The following is a 21216-nucleotide window of genomic DNA, read 5'->3' on the forward strand; positions in this document are numbered from 1 at the left end:
CATTAGCTGCTTACGGGAACCTTTTCTTGTGCGTGCATATGGGTTGTAGCCTTTTTTTCCTGCCGCCAAAAGTAGGAGGAGTTTTGAGGCCAAAGCGCATGCTTCTGAAGTTCAGAGGGATGGCAATGTCAACCAAGAGTCCGCAGTTGAATACTTATTTACTTTGCAAAGATCGATCGATCGATCGAAAGAAATCAAAAGCCATAGGCTTAAAAATGGGGCACTGGCAAAGTAAACAAAATCCCATCACACACTTGAGCAGAAGAAGCCATTACTCTCAGGATTTAAATCTACGTGGGGAGACCCCAAAAGAACTCTTTGGCCTCATTAGTCATCCCTGTCAAGGCGTTGCTGAATAATCTCATGTGTTATAAACATCTTGGACTTAGGCTAAAATGCTATGCTGCACCTTACCACCCAAGTACGCTTGTAGTTTGGGAATTTTGTTCACTGACAATTGCCAGAAAACCTTTTTGATTCTGAAAATAGAGCTTATTTGAGCGTTTCTTCTATAACGTAACACAGCGCCATCGGAACCTTTTCTTGTGCGTGTGTATGGGTTGTAGCCTTTTTTTCCTGCCGCCAAAAGTAGGAGGAGTTTTGAGGCCAAAGCGCATGCTTCTAAAGTTCAGAGGGATGGCAATGTCAACCAAGAGTCCGCAGTTGAATACTTATTTACTTTGCAAAGATCGATCGATCGATCGAAAGAAATCAAAAGCCATAGGCTTAAAAATGGGGCACTGGCAAAGTAAACAAAATCCCATCACACACTTGAGCAGAAGAAGCCATTACTCTCAGGATTTAAATCTACGTGGGGAGACCCCAAAAGAACTCTTTGGCCTCATTAGTCATCCCTGTCAAGGCGTTGCTGAATAATCTCATGTGTTATAAACATCTTGGACTTAGGCTAAAATGCTATGCTGCACCTTACCACCCAAGTACGCTTGTAGTTTGGGAATTTTGTTCACTGACAATTGCCAGAAAACCTTTTTGATTCTGAAAATAGAGCTTATTTGAGCGTTTCTTCTATAACGTAACACAGCGCCATCGGAACCTTTTCTTGTGCGTGTGTATGGGTTGTAGCCTTTTTTTCCTGCCGCCAAAAGTAGGAGGAGTTTTGAGGCCAAAGCGCATGCTTCTAAAGTTCAGAGGGATGGCAATGTCAACCAAGAGTCCGCAGTTGAATACTTATTTACTTTGCAAAGATCGATCGATCGATCGAAAGAAATCAAAAGCCATAGGCTTAAAAATGGGGCACTGGCAAAGTAAACAAAATCCCATCACACACTTGAGCAGAAGAAGCCATTACTCTCAGGATTTAAATCTACGTGGGGAGACCCCAAAAGAACTCTTTGGCCTCATTAGTCATCCCTGTCAAGGCGTTGCTGAATAATCTCATGTGTTATAAACATCTTGGACTTAGGCTAAAATGCTATGCTGCACCTTACCACCCAAGTACGCTTGTAGTTTGGGAATTTTGTTCACTGACAATTGCCAGAAAACCTTTTTGATTCTGAAAATAGAGCTTATTTGAGCGTTTCTTCTATAACGTAACACAGCGCCATCGGACCGGACCACTCGGGCTGCCTCTGTGGCGCAACGGTAGCGCGTCTGACTCCAGATCAGAAAGTTGCGTGTTCAACTTCACGTCAGCGTCATGTACTTTGTTGATTCTTGTTATAGTGGGTGAACAGCATTCACTCATTCATGTTATGGGGCTGTTTCATACCTGTCACTCCGCAATCATGCGATCTGCCAAGAGGATTAGTTCAAATGCTCTAATACTCAACTGTTTGACAGTTTGGCCATTGCCCTCTGAGAGCTTTAGTTGTGAATGAAACTGCATATACACATGTATAACTCAAAAGTACAGCATCCGATGGCCGGGAATCGAACACGGGTCAACTGCTTGGAAGGCAGCTATGCTTACCACTATACCACCATCGCAAGGACACATGCTTTCGCAGTGCCGTGTCGCAAATCGGCGCCTGTAATTGATATCTAAAGTTCCATGCACACGGAACATGGTTTGAAGATAATTACTATCATAGAAACGCCTTTTTTTGCACGGTTTCGCTGGTCGCATTTCTTGTCCAACTGAGCAACAGGTAGCGTGGCCGAGTGGTCTAAGGCGCTGGATTTAGGTTCCAGTCTCTTCGGAGGCGTGGGTTTAAATCCCACCGCTGCCAGTTCGCATGCAGAACGTCAAGAGCAGGGCTGTGTGATGTCTGTCGGCAGCGCTTCCGTTTGAGTTTAGCTTTCATAAAATACATATTCTAAATCTGGCCCTGGTCAAAAGCCAACCAGGGATTCTTTACTTCCGCCAAATGGCCTGCCAGCAGGGGCCCGTACGGGAACAACATGAACCACGTTGTTGGCAGGATTCGAACCTGCGCGGGAAATTCCCAATGGATTTCTAGTCCAACAACTCATTAGCTGCTTACGGGAACCTTTTCTTGTGCGTGCGTATGGGTTGTAGCCTTTTTTTCCTGCCGCCAAAAGTAGGAGGAGTTTTGAGGCCAAAGCGCATGCTTCTGAAGTTCAGAGGGATGGCAATGTCAACCAAGAGTCCGCAGTTGAATACTTATTTACTTTGCAAAGATCGATCGATCGATCGAAAGAAATCAAAAGCCATAGGCTTAAAAATGGGGCACTGGCAAAGTAAACAAAATCCCATCACACACTTGAGCAGAAGAAGCCATTACTCTCAGGATTTAAATCTACGTGGGGAGACCCCAAAAGAACTCTTTGGCCTCATTAGTCATCCCTGTCAAGGCGTTGCTGAATAATCTCATGTGTTATAAACATCTTGGACTTAGGCTAAAATGCTATGCTGCACCTTACCACCCAAGTACGCTTGTAGTTTGGGAATTTTGTTCACTGACAATTGCCAGAAAACCTTTTTGATTCTGAAAATAGAGCTTATTTGAGCGTTTCTTCTATAACGTAACACAGCGCCATCGGAACCTTTTCTTGTGCGTGTGTATGGGTTGTAGCCTTTTTTTCCTGCCGCCAAAAGTAGGAGGAGTTTTGAGGCCAAAGCGCATGCTTCTAAAGTTCAGAGGGATGGCAATGTCAACCAAGAGTCCGCAGTTGAATACTTATTTACTTTGCAAAGATCGATCGATCGATCGAAAGAAATCAAAAGCCATAGGCTTAAAAATGGGGCACTGGCAAAGTAAACAAAATCCCATCACACACTTGAGCAGAAGAAGCCATTACTCTCAGGATTTAAATCTACGTGGGGAGACCCCAAAAGAACTCTTTGGCCTCATTAGTCATCCCTGTCAAGGCGTTGCTGAATAATCTCATGTGTTATAAACATCTTGGACTTAGGCTAAAATGCTATGCTGCACCTTACCACCCAAGTACGCTTGTAGTTTGGGAATTTTGTTCACTGACAATTGCCAGAAAACCTTTTTGATTCTGAAAATAGAGCTTATTTGAGCGTTTCTTCTATAACGTAACACAGCGCCATCGGAACCTTTTCTTGTGCGTGTGTATGGGTTGTAGCCTTTTTTTCCTGCCGCCAAAAGTAGGAGGAGTTTTGAGGCCAAAGCGCATGCTTCTAAAGTTCAGAGGGATGGCAATGTCAACCAAGAGTCCGCAGTTGAATACTTATTTACTTTGCAAAGATCGATCGATCGATCGAAAGAAATCAAAAGCCATAGGCTTAAAAATGGGGCACTGGCAAAGTAAACAAAATCCCATCACACACTTGAGCAGAAGAAGCCATTACTCTCAGGATTTAAATCTACGTGGGGAGACCCCAAAAGAACTCTTTGGCCTCATTAGTCATCCCTGTCAAGGCGTTGCTGAATAATCTCATGTGTTATAAACATCTTGGACTTAGGCTAAAATGCTATGCTGCACCTTACCACCCAAGTACGCTTGTAGTTTGGGAATTTTGTTCACTGACAATTGCCAGAAAACCTTTTTGATTCTGAAAATAGAGCTTATTTGAGCGTTTCTTCTATAACGTAACACAGCGCCATCGGACCGGACCACTCGGGCTGCCTCTGTGGCGCAACGGTAGCGCGTCTGACTGCAGATCAGAAAGTTGCGTGTTCAACTTCACGTCAGCGTCATGTACTTTGTTGATTCTTGTTATAGTGGGTGAACAGCATTCACTCATTCATGTTATGGGGCTGTTTCATACCTGTCACTCCGCAATCATGCGATCTGCCAAGAGGATTAGTTCAAATGCTCTAATGCTCAACTGTTTGACAGTTTGGCCATTGCCCTCTGAGAGCTTTAGTTGTGAATGAAACTGCATATACACATGTATAACTCAAAAGTACAGCATCCGATGGACGGGAATCGAACACGGGTCAACTGCTTGGAAGGCAGCTATGCTTACCACTATACCACCATCGCAAAGACACATGCTTTCGCAGTGCCGTGTCGCAAATCGGCGCCTGTAATTGATATCTAAAGTTCCATGCACACGGAACATGGTTTGAAGATAATTACTATCATAGAAACGCCTTTTTTTGCACGGTTTCGCTGGTCGCATTTCTTGTCCAACTGAGCAACAGGTAGCGTGGCCGAGTGGTCTAAGGCGCTGGATTTAGGTTCCAGTCTCTTCGGAGGCGTGGGTTTAAATCCCACCGCTGCCAGTTCGCATGCCGAACGTCAAGAGCAGGGCTGTGTGATGTCTGTCGGCAGCGCTTCCGTTTGAGTTTAGCTTTCATAAAATACATATTCTAAATCTGGCCCTGGTCAAAAGCCAACCAGGGATTCTTTACTTCCGCCAAATGGCCTGCCAGCAGGGGCCCGTACGGGAACAACATGAACCACGTTGTTGGCAGGATTCGAACCTGCGCGGGAAATTCCCAATGGATTTCTAGTCCAACAACTCATTAGCTGCTTACGGGAACCTTTTCTTGTGCGTGCATATGGGTTGTAGCCTTTTTTTCCTGCCGCCAAAAGTAGGAGGAGTTTTGAGGCCAAAGCGCATGCTTCTGAAGTTCAGAGGGATGGCAATGTCAACCAAGAGTCCGCAGTTGAATACTTATTTACTTTGCAAAGATCGATCGATCGATCGAAAGAAATCAAAAGCCATAGGCTTAAAAATGGGGCACTGGCAAAGTAAACAAAATCCCATCACACACTTGAGCAGAAGAAGCCATTACTCTCAGGATTTAAATCTACGTGGGGAGACCCCAAAAGAACTCTTTGGCCTCATTAGTCATCCCTGTCAAGGCGTTGCTGAATAATCTCATGTGTTATAAACATCTTGGACTTAGGCTAAAATGCTATGCTGCACCTTACCACCCAAGTACGCTTGTAGTTTGGGAATTTTGTTCACTGACAATTGCCAGAAAACCTTTTTGATTCTGAAAATAGAGCTTATTTGAGCGTTTCTTCTATAACGTAACACAGCGCCATCGGAACCTTTTCTTGTGCGTGTGTATGGGTTGTAGCCTTTTTTTCCTGCCGCCAAAAGTAGGAGGAGTTTTGAGGCCAAAGCGCATGCTTCTAAAGTTCAGAGGGATGGCAATGTCAACCAAGAGTCCGCAGTTGAATACTTATTTACTTTGCAAAGATCGATCGATCGATCGAAAGAAATCAAAAGCCATAGGCTTAAAAATGGGGCACTGGCAAAGTAAACAAAATCCCATCACACACTTGAGCAGAAGAAGCCATTACTCTCAGGATTTAAATCTACGTGGGGAGACCCCAAAAGAACTCTTTGGCCTCATTAGTCATCCCTGTCAAGGCGTTGCTGAATAATCTCATGTGTTATAAACATCTTGGACTTAGGCTAAAATGCTATGCTGCACCTTACCACCCAAGTACGCTTGTAGTTTGGGAATTTTGTTCACTGACAATTGCCAGAAAACCTTTTTGATTCTGAAAATAGAGCTTATTTGAGCGTTTCTTCTATAACGTAACACAGCGCCATCGGAACCTTTTCTTGTGCGTGTGTATGGGTTGTAGCCTTTTTTTCCTGCCGCCAAAAGTAGGAGGAGTTTTGAGGCCAAAGCGCATGCTTCTAAAGTTCAGAGGGATGGCAATGTCAACCAAGAGTCCGCAGTTGAATACTTATTTACTTTGCAAAGATCGATCGATCGATCGAAAGAAATCAAAAGCCATAGGCTTAAAAATGGGGCACTGGCAAAGTAAACAAAATCCCATCACACACTTGAGCAGAAGAAGCCATTACTCTCAGGATTTAAATCTACGTGGGGAGACCCCAAAAGAACTCTTTGGCCTCATTAGTCATCCCTGTCAAGGCGTTGCTGAATAATCTCATGTGTTATAAACATCTTGGACTTAGGCTAAAATGCTATGCTGCACCTTACCACCCAAGTACGCTTGTAGTTTGGGAATTTTGTTCACTGACAATTGCCAGAAAACCTTTTTGATTCTGAAAATAGAGCTTATTTGAGCGTTTCTTCTATAACGTAACACAGCGCCATCGGACCGGACCACTCGGGCTGCCTCTGTGGCGCAACGGTAGCGCGTCTGACTCCAGATCAGAAAGTTGCGTGTTCAACTTCACGTCAGCGTCATGTACTTTGTTGATTCTTGTTATAGTGGGTGAACAGCATTCACTCATTCATGTTATGGGGCTGTTTCATACCTGTCACTCCGCAATCATGCGATCTGCCAAGAGGATTAGTTCAAATGCTCTAATACTCAACTGTTTGACAGTTTGGCCATTGCCCTCTGAGAGCTTTAGTTGTGAATGAAACTGCATATACACATGTATAACTCAAAAGTACAGCATCCGATGGCCGGGAATCGAACACGGGTCAACTGCTTGGAAGGCAGCTATGCTTACCACTATACCACCATCGCAAGGACACATGCTTTCGCAGTGCCGTGTCGCAAATCGGCGCCTGTAATTGATATCTAAAGTTCCATGCACACGGAACATGGTTTGAAGATAATTACTATCATAGAAACGCCTTTTTTTGCACGGTTTCGCTGGTCGCATTTCTTGTCCAACTGAGCAACAGGTAGCGTGGCCGAGTGGTCTAAGGCGCTGGATTTAGGTTCCAGTCTCTTCGGAGGCGTGGGTTTAAATCCCACCGCTGCCAGTTCGCATGCAGAACGTCAAGAGCAGGGCTGTGTGATGTCTGTCGGCAGCGCTTCCGTTTGAGTTTAGCTTTCATAAAATACATATTCTAAATCTGGCCCTGGTCAAAAGCCAACCAGGGATTCTTTACTTCCGCCAAATGGCCTGCCAGCAGGGGCCCGTACGGGAACAACATGAACCACGTTGTTGGCAGGATTCGAACCTGCGCGGGAAATTCCCAATGGATTTCTAGTCCAACAACTCATTAGCTGCTTACGGGAACCTTTTCTTGTGCGTGCGTATGGGTTGTAGCCTTTTTTTCCTGCCGCCAAAAGTAGGAGGAGTTTTGAGACCAAAGCGCATGCTTCTGAAGTTCAGAGGGATGGCAATGTCAATCAAGAGTCCGCAGTTGAATACTTATTTACTTTGCAAAGATCGATCGATCGATCGAAAGAAATCAAAAGCCATAGGCTTAAAAATGGGGCACTGGCAAAGTAAACAAAATCCCATCACACACTTGAGCAGAAGAAGCCATTACTCTCAGGATTTAAATCTACGTGGGGAGACCCCAAAAGAACTCTTTGGCCTCATTAGTCATCCCTGTCAAGGCGTTGCTGAATAATCTCATGTGTTATAAACATCTTGGACTTAGGCTAAAATGCTATGCTGCACCTTACCACCCAAGTACGCTTGTAGTTTGGGAATTTTGTTCACTGACAATTGCCAGAAAACCTTTTTGATTCTGAAAATAGAGCTTATTTGAGCGTTTCTTCTATAACGTAACACAGCGCCATCGGAACCTTTTCTTGTGCGTGTGTATGGGTTGTAGCCTTTTTTTCCTGCCGCCAAAAGTAGGAGGAGTTTTGAGGCCAAAGCGCATGCTTCTAAAGTTCAGAGGGATAGTAATGTCAACCAAGAGTCCGCAGTTGAATACTTATTTACTTTGCAAAGATCGATCGATCGATCGAAAGAAATCAAAAGCCATAGGCTTAAAAATGGGGCACTGGCAAAGTAAACAAAATCCCATCACACACTTGAGCAGAAGAAGCCATTACTCTCAGGATTTAAATCTACGTGGGGAGACCCCAAAAGAACTCTTTGGCCTCATTAGTCATCCCTGTCAAGGCGTTGCTGAATAATCTCATGTGTTATAAACATCTTGGACTTAGGCTAAAATGCTATGCTGCACCTTACCACCCAAGTACGCTTGTAGTTTGGGAATTTTGTTCACTGACAATTGCCAGAAAACCTTTTTGATTCTGAAAATAGAGCTTATTTGAGCGTTTCTTCTATAACGTAACACAGCGCCATCGGAACCTTTTCTTGTGCGTGTGTATGGGTTGTAGCCTTTTTTTCCTGCCGCCAAAAGTAGGAGGAGTTTTGAGGCCAAAGCGCATGCTTCTAAAGTTCAGAGGGATGGCAATGTCAACCAAGAGTCCGCAGTTGAATACTTATTTACTTTGCAAAGATCGATCGATCGATCGAAAGAAATCAAAAGCCATAGGCTTAAAAATGGGGCACTGGCAAAGTAAACAAAATCCCATCACACACTTGAGCAGAAGAAGCCATTACTCTCAGGATTTAAATCTACGTGGGGAGACCCCAAAAGAACTCTTTGGCCTCATTAGTCATCCCTGTCAAGGCGTTGCTGAATAATCTCATGTGTTATAAACATCTTGGACTTAGGCTAAAATGCTATGCTGCACCTTACCACCCAAGTACGCTTGTAGTTTGGGAATTTTGTTCACTGACAATTGCCAGAAAACCTTTTTGATTCTGAAAATAGAGCTTATTTGAGCGTTTCTTCTATAACGTAACACAGCGCCATCGGACCGGACCACTCGGGCTGCCTCTGTGGCGCAACGGTAGCGCGTCTGACTCCAGATCAGAAAGTTGCGTGTTCAACTTCACGTCAGCGTCATGTACTTTGTTGATTCTTGTTATAGTGGGTGAACAGCATTCACTCATTCATGTTATGGGGCTGTTTCATACCTGTCACTCCGCAATCATGCGATCTGCCAAGAGGATTAGTTCAAATGCTCTAATACTCAACTGTTTGACAGTTTGGCCATTGCCCTCTGAGAGCTTTAGTTGTGAATGAAACTGCATATACACATGTATAACTCAAAAGTACAGCATCCGATGGCCGGGAATCGAACACGGGTCAACTGCTTGGAAGGCAGCTATGCTTACCACTATACCACCATCGCAAGGACACATGCTTTCGCAGTGCCGTGTCGCAAATCGGCGCCTGTAATTGATATCTAAAGTTCCATGCACACGGAACATGGTTTGAAGATAATTACTATCATAGAAACGCCTTTTTTTGCACGGTTTCGCTGGTCGCATTTCTTGTCCAACTGAGCAACAGGTAGCGTGGCCGAGTGGTCTAAGGCGCTGGATTTAGGTTCCAGTCTCTTCGGAGGCGTGGGTTTAAATCCCACCGCTGCCAGTTCGCATGCAGAACGTCAAGAGCAGGGCTGTGTGATGTCTGTCGGCAGCGCTTCCGTTTGAGTTTAGCTTTCATAAAATACATATTCTAAATCTGGCCCTGGTCAAAAGCCAACCAGGGATTCTTTACTTCCGCCAAATGGCCTGCCAGCAGGGGCCCGTACGGGAACAACATGAACCACGTTGTTGGCAGGATTCGAACCTGCGCGGGAAATTCCCAATGGATTTCTAGTCCAACAACTCATTAGCTGCTTACGGGAACCTTTTCTTGTGCGTGCGTATGGGTTGTAGCCTTTTTTTCCTGCCGCCAAAAGTAGGAGGAGTTTTGAGACCAAAGCGCATGCTTCTGAAGTTCAGAGGGATGGCAATGTCAATCAAGAGTCCGCAGTTGAATACTTATTTACTTTGCAAAGATCGATCGATCGATCGAAAGAAATCAAAAGCCATAGGCTTAAAAATGGGGCACTGGCAAAGTAAACAAAATCCCATCACACACTTGAGCAGAAGAAGCCATTACTCTCAGGATTTAAATCTACGTGGGGAGACCCCAAAAGAACTCTTTGGCCTCATTAGTCATCCCTGTCAAGGCGTTGCTGAATAATCTCATGTGTTATAAACATCTTGGACTTAGGCTAAAATGCTATGCTGCACCTTACCACCCAAGTACGCTTGTAGTTTGGGAATTTTGTTCACTGACAATTGCCAGAAAACCTTTTTGATTCTGAAAATAGAGCTTATTTGAGCGTTTCTTCTATAACGTAACACAGCGCCATCGGAACCTTTTCTTGTGCGTGTGTATGGGTTGTAGCCTTTTTTTCCTGCCGCCAAAAGTAGGAGGAGTTTTGAGGCCAAAGCGCATGCTTCTAAAGTTCAGAGGGATAGTAATGTCAACCAAGAGTCCGCAGTTGAATACTTATTTACTTTGCAAAGATCGATCGATCGATCGAAAGAAATCAAAAGCCATAGGCTTAAAAATGGGGCACTGGCAAAGTAAACAAAATCCCATCACACACTTGAGCAGAAGAAGCCATTACTCTCAGGATTTAAATCTACGTGGGGAGACCCCAAAAGAACTCTTTGGCCTCATTAGTCATCCCTGTCAAGGCGTTGCTGAATAATCTCATGTGTTATAAACATCTTGGACTTAGGCTAAAATGCTATGCTGCACCTTACCACCCAAGTACGCTTGTAGTTTGGGAATTTTGTTCACTGACAATTGCCAGAAAACCTTTTTGATTCTGAAAATAGAGCTTATTTGAGCGTTTCTTCTATAACGTAACACAGCGCCATCGGACCGGACCACTCGGGCTGCCTCTGCGGCGCAACGGTAGCGCGTCTGACTGCAGATCAGAAAGTTGCGTGTTCAACTTCACGTCAGCGTCATGTACTTTGTTGATTCTTGTTATAGTGGGTGAACAGCATTCACTCATTCATGTTATGGGGCTGTTTCATACCTGTCACTTCGCAATCATGCGATCTGCCAAGAGGATTAGTTCAAATGCTCTAATACTCAACTGTTTGACAGTTTGGCCATTGCCCTCTGAGAGCTTTAGTTGTGAATGAAACTGCATATACACATGTATAACTCAAAAGTACAGCATCCGATGGCCGGGAATCGAACACGGGTCAACTGTTTGGAAGGCAGCCATGCTTACCACTATACCACCATCGCAAGGACACATGCTTTCGCAGTGCCGTGTCGCAAATCGGCCCCGGTAATTGATATCTAAAGTTCCATGCACACGGAACATGGTTTGAAGATAATTACTATCATAGAAACGCCTTTTTTTGCACGGTTTCGCTGGTCGCATTTCTTGTCAAACTGAGCAACAGGTAGCGTGGCCGATTGGTCTAAGGCACTGGATTTAGGTTCCAGTCTCTTCGGAGGCGTGGGTTTAAATCCCACCGCTGCCAGTTCGCATGCCGAATGTCAAGAGCAGGGCTGTGTGATGTCTGTCGGCAGCGCTTCCGTTTGAGTTTAGCTTTCATAAAATACATATTCTAAATCTGGCCCTGGTCAAAAGCCAACCAGGGATTCTTTACTTCCGCCAAATGGCCTGCCAGCAGGGGCCCGTACGGGAACAACATGAACCACGTTGTTGGCAGGATTCGAACCTGCGCGGGAAATTCCCAATGGATTTCTAGTCCAACAACTCATTAGCTGCTTACGGGAACCTTTTCTTGTGCGTGCGTATGGGTTGTAGCCTTTTTTTCCTGCCGCCAAAAGTAGGAGGAGTTTTGAGGCCAAAGCGCATGCTTCTGAAGTTCAGAGGGATGGCAATGTCAATCAAGAGTCCGCAGTTGAATACTTATTTACTTTGCAAAGATCGATCGATCGATCGATCGAAAGAAATCAAAAGCCATAGGCTTAAAAATGGGGCACTGGCAAAGTAAACAAAATCCCATCACACACTTGAGCAGAAGAAGCCATTACTCTCAGGATTTAAATCTACGTGGGGAGACCCCAAAAGAACTCTTTGGCCTCATTAGTCATCCCTGTCAAGGCGTTGCTGAATAATCTCATGTGTTATAAACATCTTGGACTTAGGCTAAAATGCTATGCTGCACCTTACCACCCAAGTACGCTTGTAGTTTGGGAATTTTGTTCACTGACAATTGCCAGAAAACCTTTTTGATTCTGAAAATAGAGCTTATTTGAGCGTTTCTTCTATAACGTAACACAGCGCCATCGGAACCTTTTCTTGTGCGTGTGTATGGGTTGTAGCCTTTTTTTCCTGCCGCCAAAAGTAGGAGGAGTTTTGAGGCCAAAGCGCATGCTTCTAAAGTTCAGAGGGATGGCAATGTCAACCAAGAGTCCGCAGTTGAATACTTATTTACTTTGCAAAGATCGATCGATCGATCGAAAGAAATCAAAAGCCATAGGCTTAAAAATGGGGCACTGGCAAAGTAAACAAAATCCCATCACACACTTGAGCAGAAGAAGCCATTACTCTCAGGATTTAAATCTACGTGGGGAGACCCCAAAAGAACTCTTTGGCCTCATTAGTCATCCCTGTCAAGGCGTTGCTGAATAATCTCATGTGTTATAAACATCTTGGACTTAGGCTAAAATGCTATGCTGCACCCTACCACCCAAGTACGCTTGTAGTTTGGGAATTTTGTTCACTGACAATTGCCAGAAAACCTTTTTGATTCTGAAAATAGAGCTTATTTGAGCGTTTCTTCTATAACGTAACACAGCGCCATCGGACCGGACCACTCGGGCTGCCTCTGTGGCGCAACGGTAGCGCGTCTGACTGCAGATCAGAAAGTTGCGTGTTCAACTTCACGTCAGCGTCATGTACTTTGTTGATTCTTGTTATAGTGGGTGAACAGCATTCACTCATTCATGTTATGGGGCTGTTTCATACCTGTCACTCCGCAATCATGCGATCTGCCAAGAGGATTAGTTCAAATGCTCTAATACTCAACTGTTTGACAGTTTGGCCATTGCCCTCTGAGAGCTTTAGTTGTGAATGAAACTGCATATACACATGTATAACTCAAAAGTACAGCATCCGATGGCCGGGAATCGAACCCGGGTCTACTGCTTTGAAGGCAGCTATGCTTACCACTGTACCACCATCGCAAGGACACATGCTTTCGCAGTGCCGTGTCGCAAATCGGCGCCTGTAATCGATATCTAAAGTTCCATGCACACGGAACATGGTTTGAAGATAATTACTATCATAGAAACGCCTTTTTTTGCACGGTTTCGCTGGTCGCATTTCTTGTCCAACTGAGCAACAGGTAATGTGGCCGAGTGGTCTAAGGCGCTGGATTTAGGTTCCAGTCTCTTCGGAGGCGTGGGTTTAAATCCCACCGCTGCCAGTTCGCATGCCGAACGTCAAGAGCAGGGCTGTGTGATGTCTGTCGGCAGCGCTTCCGTTTGAGTTTAGCTTTCATAAAATACATATTCTAAATCTGGCCCTGGTCAAAAGCCAACCAGGGATTCTTTACTTCCGCCAAATGGCCTGCCAGCAGGGGCCCGTACGGGAACAACATGAACCACGTTGTTGGCAGGATTCGAACCTGCGCGGGAAATTCCCAATGGATTTCTAGTCCAACAACTCATTAGCTGCTTACGGGAACCTTTTCTTGTGCGTGTGTATGGGTTGTAGCCTTTTTTTCCTGCCGCCAAAAGTAGGAGGAGTTTTGAGGCCAAAGCGCATGCTTCTAAAGTTCAGAGGGATGGCAATGTCAACCAAGAGTCCGCAGTTGAATACTTATTTACTTTGCAAAGATCGATCGATCGATCGAAAGAAATCAAAAGCCATAGGCTTAAAAATGGGGCACTGGCAAAGTAAACAAAATCCCATCACACACTTGAGCAGAAGAAGCCATTACTCTCAGGATTTAAATCTACGTGGGGAGACCCCAAAAGAACTCTTTGGCCTCATTAGTCATCCCTGTCAAGGCGTTGCTGAATAATCTCATGTGTTATAAACATCTTGGACTTAGGCTAAAATGCTATGCTGCACCTTACCACGCAAGTACGCTTGTAGTTTGGGAATTTTGTTCACTGACAATTGCCAGAAAACCTTTTTGATTCTGAAAATAGAGCTTATTTGAGCGTTTCTTCTATAACGTAACACAGCGCCATCGGAACCTTTTCTTGTGCGTGTGTATGGGTTGTAGCCTTTTTTTCCTGCCGCCAAAAGTAGGAGGAGTTTTGAGGCCAAAGCGCATGCTTCTAAAGTTCAGAGGGATGGCAATGTCAACCAAGAGTCCGCAGTTGAATACTTATTTACTTTGCAAAGATCGATCGATCGATCGAAAGAAATCAAAAGCCATAGGCTTAAAAATGGGGCACTGGCAAAGTAAACAAAATCCCATCACACACTTGAGCAGAAGAAGCCATTACTCTCAGGATTTAAATCTACGTGGGGAGACCCCAAAAGAACTCTTTGGCCTCATTAGTCATCCCTGTCAAGGCGTTGCTGAATAATCTCATGTGTTATAAACATCTTGGACTTAGGCTAAAATGCTATGCTGCACCTTACCACCCAAGTACGCTTGTAGTTTGGGAATTTTGTTCACTGACAATTGCCAGAAAACCTTTTTGATTCTGAAAATAGAGCTTATTTGAGCGTTTCTTCTATAACGTAACACAGCGCCATCGGAACCTTTTCTTGTGAGTGTGTATGGGTTGTAGCCTTTTTTTCCTGCCGCCAAAAGTAGGAGGAGTTTTGAGGCCAAAGCGCATGCTTCTAAAGTTCAGAGGGATGGCAATGTCAACCAAGAGTCCGCAGTTGAATACTTATTTACTTTGCAAAGATCGATCGATCGATCGAAAGAAATCAAAAGCCATAGGCTTAAAAATGGGGCACTGGCAAAGTAAACAAAATCCCATCACACACTTGAGCAGAAGAAGCCATTACTCTCAGGATTTAAATCTACGTGGGGAGACCCCAAAAGAACTCTTTGGCCTCATTAGTCATCCCTGTCAAGGCGTTGCTGAATAATCTCATGTGTTATAAACATCTTGGACTTAGGCTAAAATGCTATGCTGCACCTTACCACGCAAGTACGCTTGTAGTTTGGGAATTTTGTTCACTGACAATTGCCAGAAAACCTTTTTGATTCTGAAAATAGAGCTTATTTGAGCGTTTCTTCTATAACGTAACACAGCGCCATCGGACCGGACCACTCGGGCTGCCTCTGTGGCGCAACGGTAGCGCGTCTGACTCCAGATCAGAAAGTTGCGTGTTCAACTTCACGTCAGCGTCATGTACTTTGTTGATTCTTGTTATAGTGGGTGAACAGCATTCACTCATTCACGTTATGGGGCTGTTTCATACCTGTCACTCCGCAATCATGCGATCTGCCAAGAGGATTAGTTCAAATGCTCTAATACTCAACTGTTTGACAGTTTGGCCATTGCCCTCTGAGAGCTTTAGTTGTGAATGAAACTGCATATACACATGTATAACTCAAAAGAACAGCATGCGATGGCCGGGAATCGAACCCGGGTCTACTGCTTTGAAGGCAGCTATGCTTACCACTGTACCACCATCGCAAGGACACATGCTTTCGCAGTGCCGTGTCGGAAATCGGCGACTGTAATTGATATCTAAAGTTCCATGCACACGGAACATGGTTTGAAGATAATTACTATCATAGAAACGCCTTTTTTTGCACGGTTTCGCTGGTCGCATTTCTTGTCCAACTGAGCAACAGGTAATGTGGCCGAGTGGTCTAAGGCGCTGGATTTAGGTTCCAGTCTCTTCGGAGGCGTGGGTTTAAATCCCACCGCTGCCAGTTCGCATGCCGAACGTCAAGAGCAGGGCTGTGTGATGTCTGTCGGCAGCGCTTCCGTTTGAGTTTAGCTTTCATAAAATACATATTCTAAATCTGGCCCTGGTCAAAAGCCAACCAGGGATTCTTTACTTCCGCCAAATGGCCTGCCAGCAGGGGCCCGTACGGGAACAACATGAACCACGTTGTTGGCAGGATTCGAACCTGCGCGGGAAATTCCCAATGGATTTCTAGTCCAACAACTCATTAGCTGCTTACGGGAACCTTTTCTTGTGCGTGTGTATGGGTTGTAGCCTTTTTTTCCTGCCGCCAAAAGTAGGAGGAGTTTTGAGGCCAAAGCGCATGCTTCTAAAGTTCAGAGGGATGGCAATGTCAACCAAGAGTCCGCAGTTGAATACTTATTTACTTTGCAAAGATCGATCGATCGATCGAAAGAAATCAAAAGCCATAGGCTTAAAAATGGGGCACTGGCAAAGTAAACAAAATCCCATCACACACTTGAGCAGAAGAAGCCATTACTCTCAGGATTTAAATCTACGTGGGGAGACCCCAAAAGAACTCTTTGGCCTCATTAGTCATCCCTGTCAAGGCGTTGCTGAATAATCTCATGTGTTATAAACATCTTGGACTTAGGCTAAAATGCTATGCTGCACCTTACCACGCAAGTACGCTTGTAGTTTGGGAATTTTGTTCACTGACAATTGCCAGAAAACCTTTTTGATTCTGAAAATAGAGCTTATTTGAGCGTTTCTTCTATAACGTAACACAGCGCCATCGGAACCTTTTCTTGTGCGTGTGTATGGGTTGTAGCCTTTTTTTCCTGCCGCCAAAAGTAGGAGGAGTTTTGAGGCCAAAGCGCATGCTTCTAAAGTTCAGAGGGATGGCAATGTCAACCAAGAGTCCGCAGTTGAATACTTATTTACTTTGCAAAGATCGATCGATCGATCGAAAGAAATCAAAAGCCATAGGCTTAAAAATGGGGCACTGGCAAAGTAAACAAAATCCCATCACACACTTGAGCAGAAGAAGCCATTACTCTCAGGATTTAAATCTACTTGGGGAGACCCCAAAAGAACTCTTTGGCCTCATTAGTCATCCCTGTCAAGGCGTTGCTGAATAATCTCATGTGTTATAAACATCTTGGACTTAGGCTAAAATGCTATGCTGCACCTTACCACCCAAGTACGCTTGTAGTTTGGGAATTTTGTTCACTGACAATTGCCAGAAAACCTTTTTGATTCTGAAAATAGAGCTTATTTGAGCGTTTCTTCTATAACGTAACACAGCGCCATCGGAACCTTTTCTTGTGAGTGTGTATGGGTTGTAGCCTTTTTTTCCTGCCGCTTAAAGTAGGAGGAGTTTTGAGGCCAAAGCGCATGCTTCTAAAGTTCAGAGGGATGGCAATGTCAACCAAGAGTCCGCAGTTGAATACTTATTTACTTTGCAAAGATCGATCGATCGATCGAAAGAAATCAAAAGCCATAGGCTTAAAAATGGGGCACTGGCAAAGTAAACAAAATCCCATCACACACTTGAGCAGAAGAAGCCATTACTCTCAGGATTTAAATCTACGTGGGGAGACCCCAAAAGAACTCTTTGGCCTCATTAGTCATCCCTGTCAAGGCGTTGCTGAATAATCTCATGTGTTATAAACATCTTGGACTTAGGCTAAAATGCTATGCTGCACCTTACCACGCAAGTACGCTTGTAGTTTGGGAATTTTGTTCACTGACAATTGCCAGAAAACCTTTTTGATTCTGAAAATAGAGCTTATTTGAGCGTTTCTTCTATAACGTAACACAGCGCCATCGGACCGGACCACTCGGGCTGCCTCTGTGGCGCAACGGTAGCGCGTCTGACTCCAGATCAGAAAGTTGCGTGTTCAACTTCACGTCAGCGTCATGTACTTTGTTGATTCTTGTTATAGTGGGTGAACAGCATTCACTCATTCATGTTATGGGGCTGTTTCATACCTGTCACTCCGCAATCATGCGATCTGCCAAGAGGATTAGTTCAAATGCTCTAATACTCAACTGTTTGACAGTTTGGCCATTGCCCTCTGAGAGCTTTAGTTGTGAATGAAACTGCATATACACATGTATAACTCAAAAGAACAGCATGCGATGGCCGGGAATCGAACCCGGGTCTACTGCTTTGAAGGCAGCTATGCTTACCACTGTACCACCATCGCAAGGACACATGCTTTCGCAGTGCCGTGTCGCAAATCGGCGCCTGTAATTGATATCTAAAGTTCCATGCACACGGAACATGGTTTGAAGATAATTACTATCATAGAAACGCCTTTTTTTGCACGGTTTCGCTGGTCGCATTTCTTGTCCAACTGAGCAACAGGTAATGTGGCCGAGTGGTCTAAGGCGCTGGATTTAGGTTCCAGTCTCTTCGGAGGCGTGGGTTTAAATCCCACCGCTGCCAGTTCGCATGCCGAACGTCAAGAGCAGGGCTGTGTGATGTCTGTCGGCAGCGCTTCCGTTTGAGTTTAGCTTTCATAAAATACATATTCTAAATCTGGCCCTGGTCAAAAGCCAACCAGGGATTCTTTACTTCCGCCAAATGGCCTGCCAGCAGGGGCCCGTACGGGAACAACATGAACCACGTTGTTGGCAGGATTCGAACCTGCGCGGGAAATTCCCAATGGATTTCTAGTCCAACAACTCATTAGCTGCTTACGGGAACCTTTTCTTGTGCGTGCGTATGGGTTGTAGCCTTTTTTTCCTGCCGCCAAAAGTAGGAGGAGTTTTGAGGCCAAAGCGCATGCTTCTGAAGTTCAGAGGGATGGCAATGTCAATCAAGAGTCCGCAGTTGAATACTTATTTACTTTGCAAAGATCGATCGATCGATCGATCGAAAGAAATCAAAAGCCATAGGCTTAAAAATGGGGCACTGGCAAAGTAAACAAAATCCCATCACACACTTGAGCAGAAGAAGCCATTACTCTCAGGATTTAAATCTACGTGGGGAGACCCCAAAAGAACTCTTTGGCCTCATTAGTCATCCCTGTCAAGGCGTTGCTGAATAATCTCATGTGTTATAAACATCTTGGACTTAGGCTAAAATGCTATGCTGCACCTTACCACCCAAGTACGCTTGTAGTTTGGGAATTTTGTTCACTGACAATTGCCAGAAAACCTTTTTGATTCTGAAAATAGAGCTTATTTGAGCGTTTCTTCTATAACGTAACACAGCGCCATCGGAACCTTTTCTTGTGCGTGTGTATGGGTTGTAGCCTTTTTTTCCTGCCGCCAAAAGTAGGAGGAGTTTTGAGGCCAAAGCGCATGCTTCTAAAGTTCAGAGGGATGGCAATGTCAACCAAGAGTCCGCAGTTGAATACTTATTTACTTTGCAAAGATCGATCGATCGATCGAAAGAAATCAAAAGCCATAGGCTTAAAAATGGGGCACTGGCAAAGTAAACAAAATCCCATCACACACTTGAGCAGAAGAAGCCATTACTCTCAGGATTTAAATCTACGTGGGGAGACCCCAAAAGAACTCTTTGGCCTCATTAGTCATCCCTGTCAAGGCGTTGCTGAATAATCTCATGTGTTATAAACATCTTGGACTTAGGCTAAAATGCTATGCTGCACCTTACCACCCAAGTACGCTTGTAGTTTGGGAATTTTGTTCACTGACAATTGCCAGAAAACCTTTTTGATTCTGAAAATAGAGCTTATTTGAGCGTTTCTTCTATAACGTAACACAGCGCCATCGGAACCTTTTCTTGTGAGTGTGTATGGGTTGTAGCCTTTTTTTCCTGCCGCCAAAAGTAGGAGGAGTTTTGAGGCCAAAGCGCATGCTTCTAAAGTTCAGAGGGATGGCAATGTCAACCAAGAGTCCGCAGTTGAATACTTATTTACTTTGCAAAGATCGATCGATCGATCGAAAGAAATCAAAAGCCATAGGCTTAAAAATGGGGCACTGGCAAAGTAAACAAAATCCCATCACACACTTGAGCAGAAGAAGCCATTACTCTCAGGATTTAAATCTACGTGGGGAGACCCCAAAAGAACTCTTTGGCCTCATTAGTCATCCCTGTCAAGGCGTTGCTGAATAATCTCATGTGTTATAAACATCTTGGACTTAGGCTAAAATGCTATGCTGCACCTTACCACGCAAGTACGCTTGTAGTTTGGGAATTTTGTTCACTGACAATTGCCAGAAAACCTTTTTGATTCTGAAAATAGAGCTTATTTGAGCGTTTCTTCTATAACGTAACACAGCGCCATCGGACCGGACCACTCGGGCTGCCTCTGTGGCGCAACGGTAGCGCGTCTGACTCCAGATCAGAAAGTTGCGTGTTCAACTTCACGTCAGCGTCATGTACTTTGTTGATTCTTGTTATAGTGGGTGAACAGCATTCACTCATTCACGTTATGGGGCTGTTTCATACCTGTCACTCCGCAATCATGCGATCTGCCAAGAGGATTAGTTCAAATGCTCTAATACTCAACTGTTTGACAGTTTGGCCATTGCCCTCTGAGAGCTTTAGTTGTGAATGAAACTGCATATACACATGTATAACTCAAAAGAACAGCATGCGATGGCCGGGAATCGAACCCGGGTGTACTGCTTTGAAGGCAGCTATGCTTACCACTGTACCACCATCGCAAGGACACATGCTTTCGCAGTGCCGTGTCGGAAATCGGCGACTGTAATTGATATCTAAAGTTCCATGCACACGGAACATGGTTTGAAGATAATTACTATCATAGAAACGCCTTTTTTTGCACGGTTTCGCTGGTCGCATTTCTTGTCCAACTGAGCAACAGGTAATGTGGCCGAGTGGTCTAAGGCGCTGGATTTAGGTGCCAGTCTCTTCGGAGGCGTGGGTTTAAATCCCACCGCTGCCAGTTCGCATGCCGAACGTCAAGAGCAGGGCTGTGTGATGTCTGTCGGCAGCGCTTCCGTTTGAGTTTAGCTTTCATAAAATACATATTCTAAATCTGGCCCTGGTCAAAAGCCAACCAGGGATTCTTTACTTCCGCCAAATGGCCTGCCAGCAGGGGCCCGTACGGGAACAACATGAACCACGTTGTTGGCAGGATTCGAACCTGCGCGGGAAATTCCCAATGGATTTCTAGTCCAACAACTCATTAGCTGCTTACGGGAACCTTTTCTTGTGCGTGTGTATGGGTTGTAGCCTTTTTTTCCTGCCGCCAAAAGTAGGAGGAGTTTTGAGGCCAAAGCGCATGCTTCTAAAGTTCAGAGGGATGGCAATATCATCCAAGAGTCCGCAGTTGAATACTTATTTACTTTGCAAAGATCGATCGATCGATCGAAAGAAATCAAAAGCCATAGGCTTAAAAATGGGGCACTGGCAAAGTAAACAAAATCCCATCACACACTTGAGCAGAAGAAGCCATTACTCTCAGGATTTAAATCTACGTGGGGAGACCCCAAAAGAACTCTTTGGCCTCATTAGTCATCCCTGTCAAGGCGTTGCTGAATAATCTCATGTGTTAT

At 44.7% G+C, this 21216-nt stretch overlaps 9 non-coding genes across 9 annotated transcripts; all 9 read left to right on the forward strand.

Annotated features, from left to right (window-relative positions):
- The first annotated feature begins 2107 nt into the window (after window positions 1-2107).
- On the forward strand, window positions 2108-2189 carry trnal-uag (transfer RNA leucine (anticodon UAG)). The gene has a single exon. It is a non-coding gene; the product is annotated as a tRNA-Leu (tRNA).
- Window positions 2190-4537: 2348 nt separating this feature from the next.
- Window positions 4538-4619, forward strand: trnal-uag (transfer RNA leucine (anticodon UAG)). The gene has a single exon. It is a non-coding gene; the product is annotated as a tRNA-Leu (tRNA).
- Window positions 4620-6967: 2348 nt separating this feature from the next.
- On the forward strand, window positions 6968-7049 carry trnal-uag (transfer RNA leucine (anticodon UAG)). Its single transcript has one exon. It is a non-coding gene; the product is annotated as a tRNA-Leu (tRNA).
- Window positions 7050-9397: 2348 nt separating this feature from the next.
- trnal-uag (transfer RNA leucine (anticodon UAG)) lies at window positions 9398-9479 on the forward strand. Its single transcript has one exon. It is a non-coding gene; the product is annotated as a tRNA-Leu (tRNA).
- A 1831-nt stretch (window positions 9480-11310) lies between these two features.
- On the forward strand, window positions 11311-11392 carry trnal-uag (transfer RNA leucine (anticodon UAG)). The gene has a single exon. It is a non-coding gene; the product is annotated as a tRNA-Leu (tRNA).
- A 1835-nt stretch (window positions 11393-13227) lies between these two features.
- Window positions 13228-13309, forward strand: trnal-uag (transfer RNA leucine (anticodon UAG)). Its single transcript has one exon. It is a non-coding gene; the product is annotated as a tRNA-Leu (tRNA).
- Window positions 13310-15657: 2348 nt separating this feature from the next.
- Window positions 15658-15739, forward strand: trnal-uag (transfer RNA leucine (anticodon UAG)). The gene has a single exon. It is a non-coding gene; the product is annotated as a tRNA-Leu (tRNA).
- A 2348-nt stretch (window positions 15740-18087) lies between these two features.
- trnal-uag (transfer RNA leucine (anticodon UAG)) lies at window positions 18088-18169 on the forward strand. The gene has a single exon. It is a non-coding gene; the product is annotated as a tRNA-Leu (tRNA).
- A 2352-nt stretch (window positions 18170-20521) lies between these two features.
- trnal-uag (transfer RNA leucine (anticodon UAG)) lies at window positions 20522-20603 on the forward strand. Its single transcript has one exon. It is a non-coding gene; the product is annotated as a tRNA-Leu (tRNA).
- Window positions 20604-21216: the final 613 nt, after the last annotated feature.

This window comes from Eucyclogobius newberryi, unplaced genomic scaffold (genome assembly GCF_026437365.1).
Source record: "Eucyclogobius newberryi isolate DKJ021-1_F unplaced genomic scaffold, fEucNew1.0.hap1 SCAF_11, whole genome shotgun sequence".
NCBI lineage: Eukaryota > Metazoa > Chordata > Actinopteri > Gobiiformes > Gobiidae > Eucyclogobius > Eucyclogobius newberryi.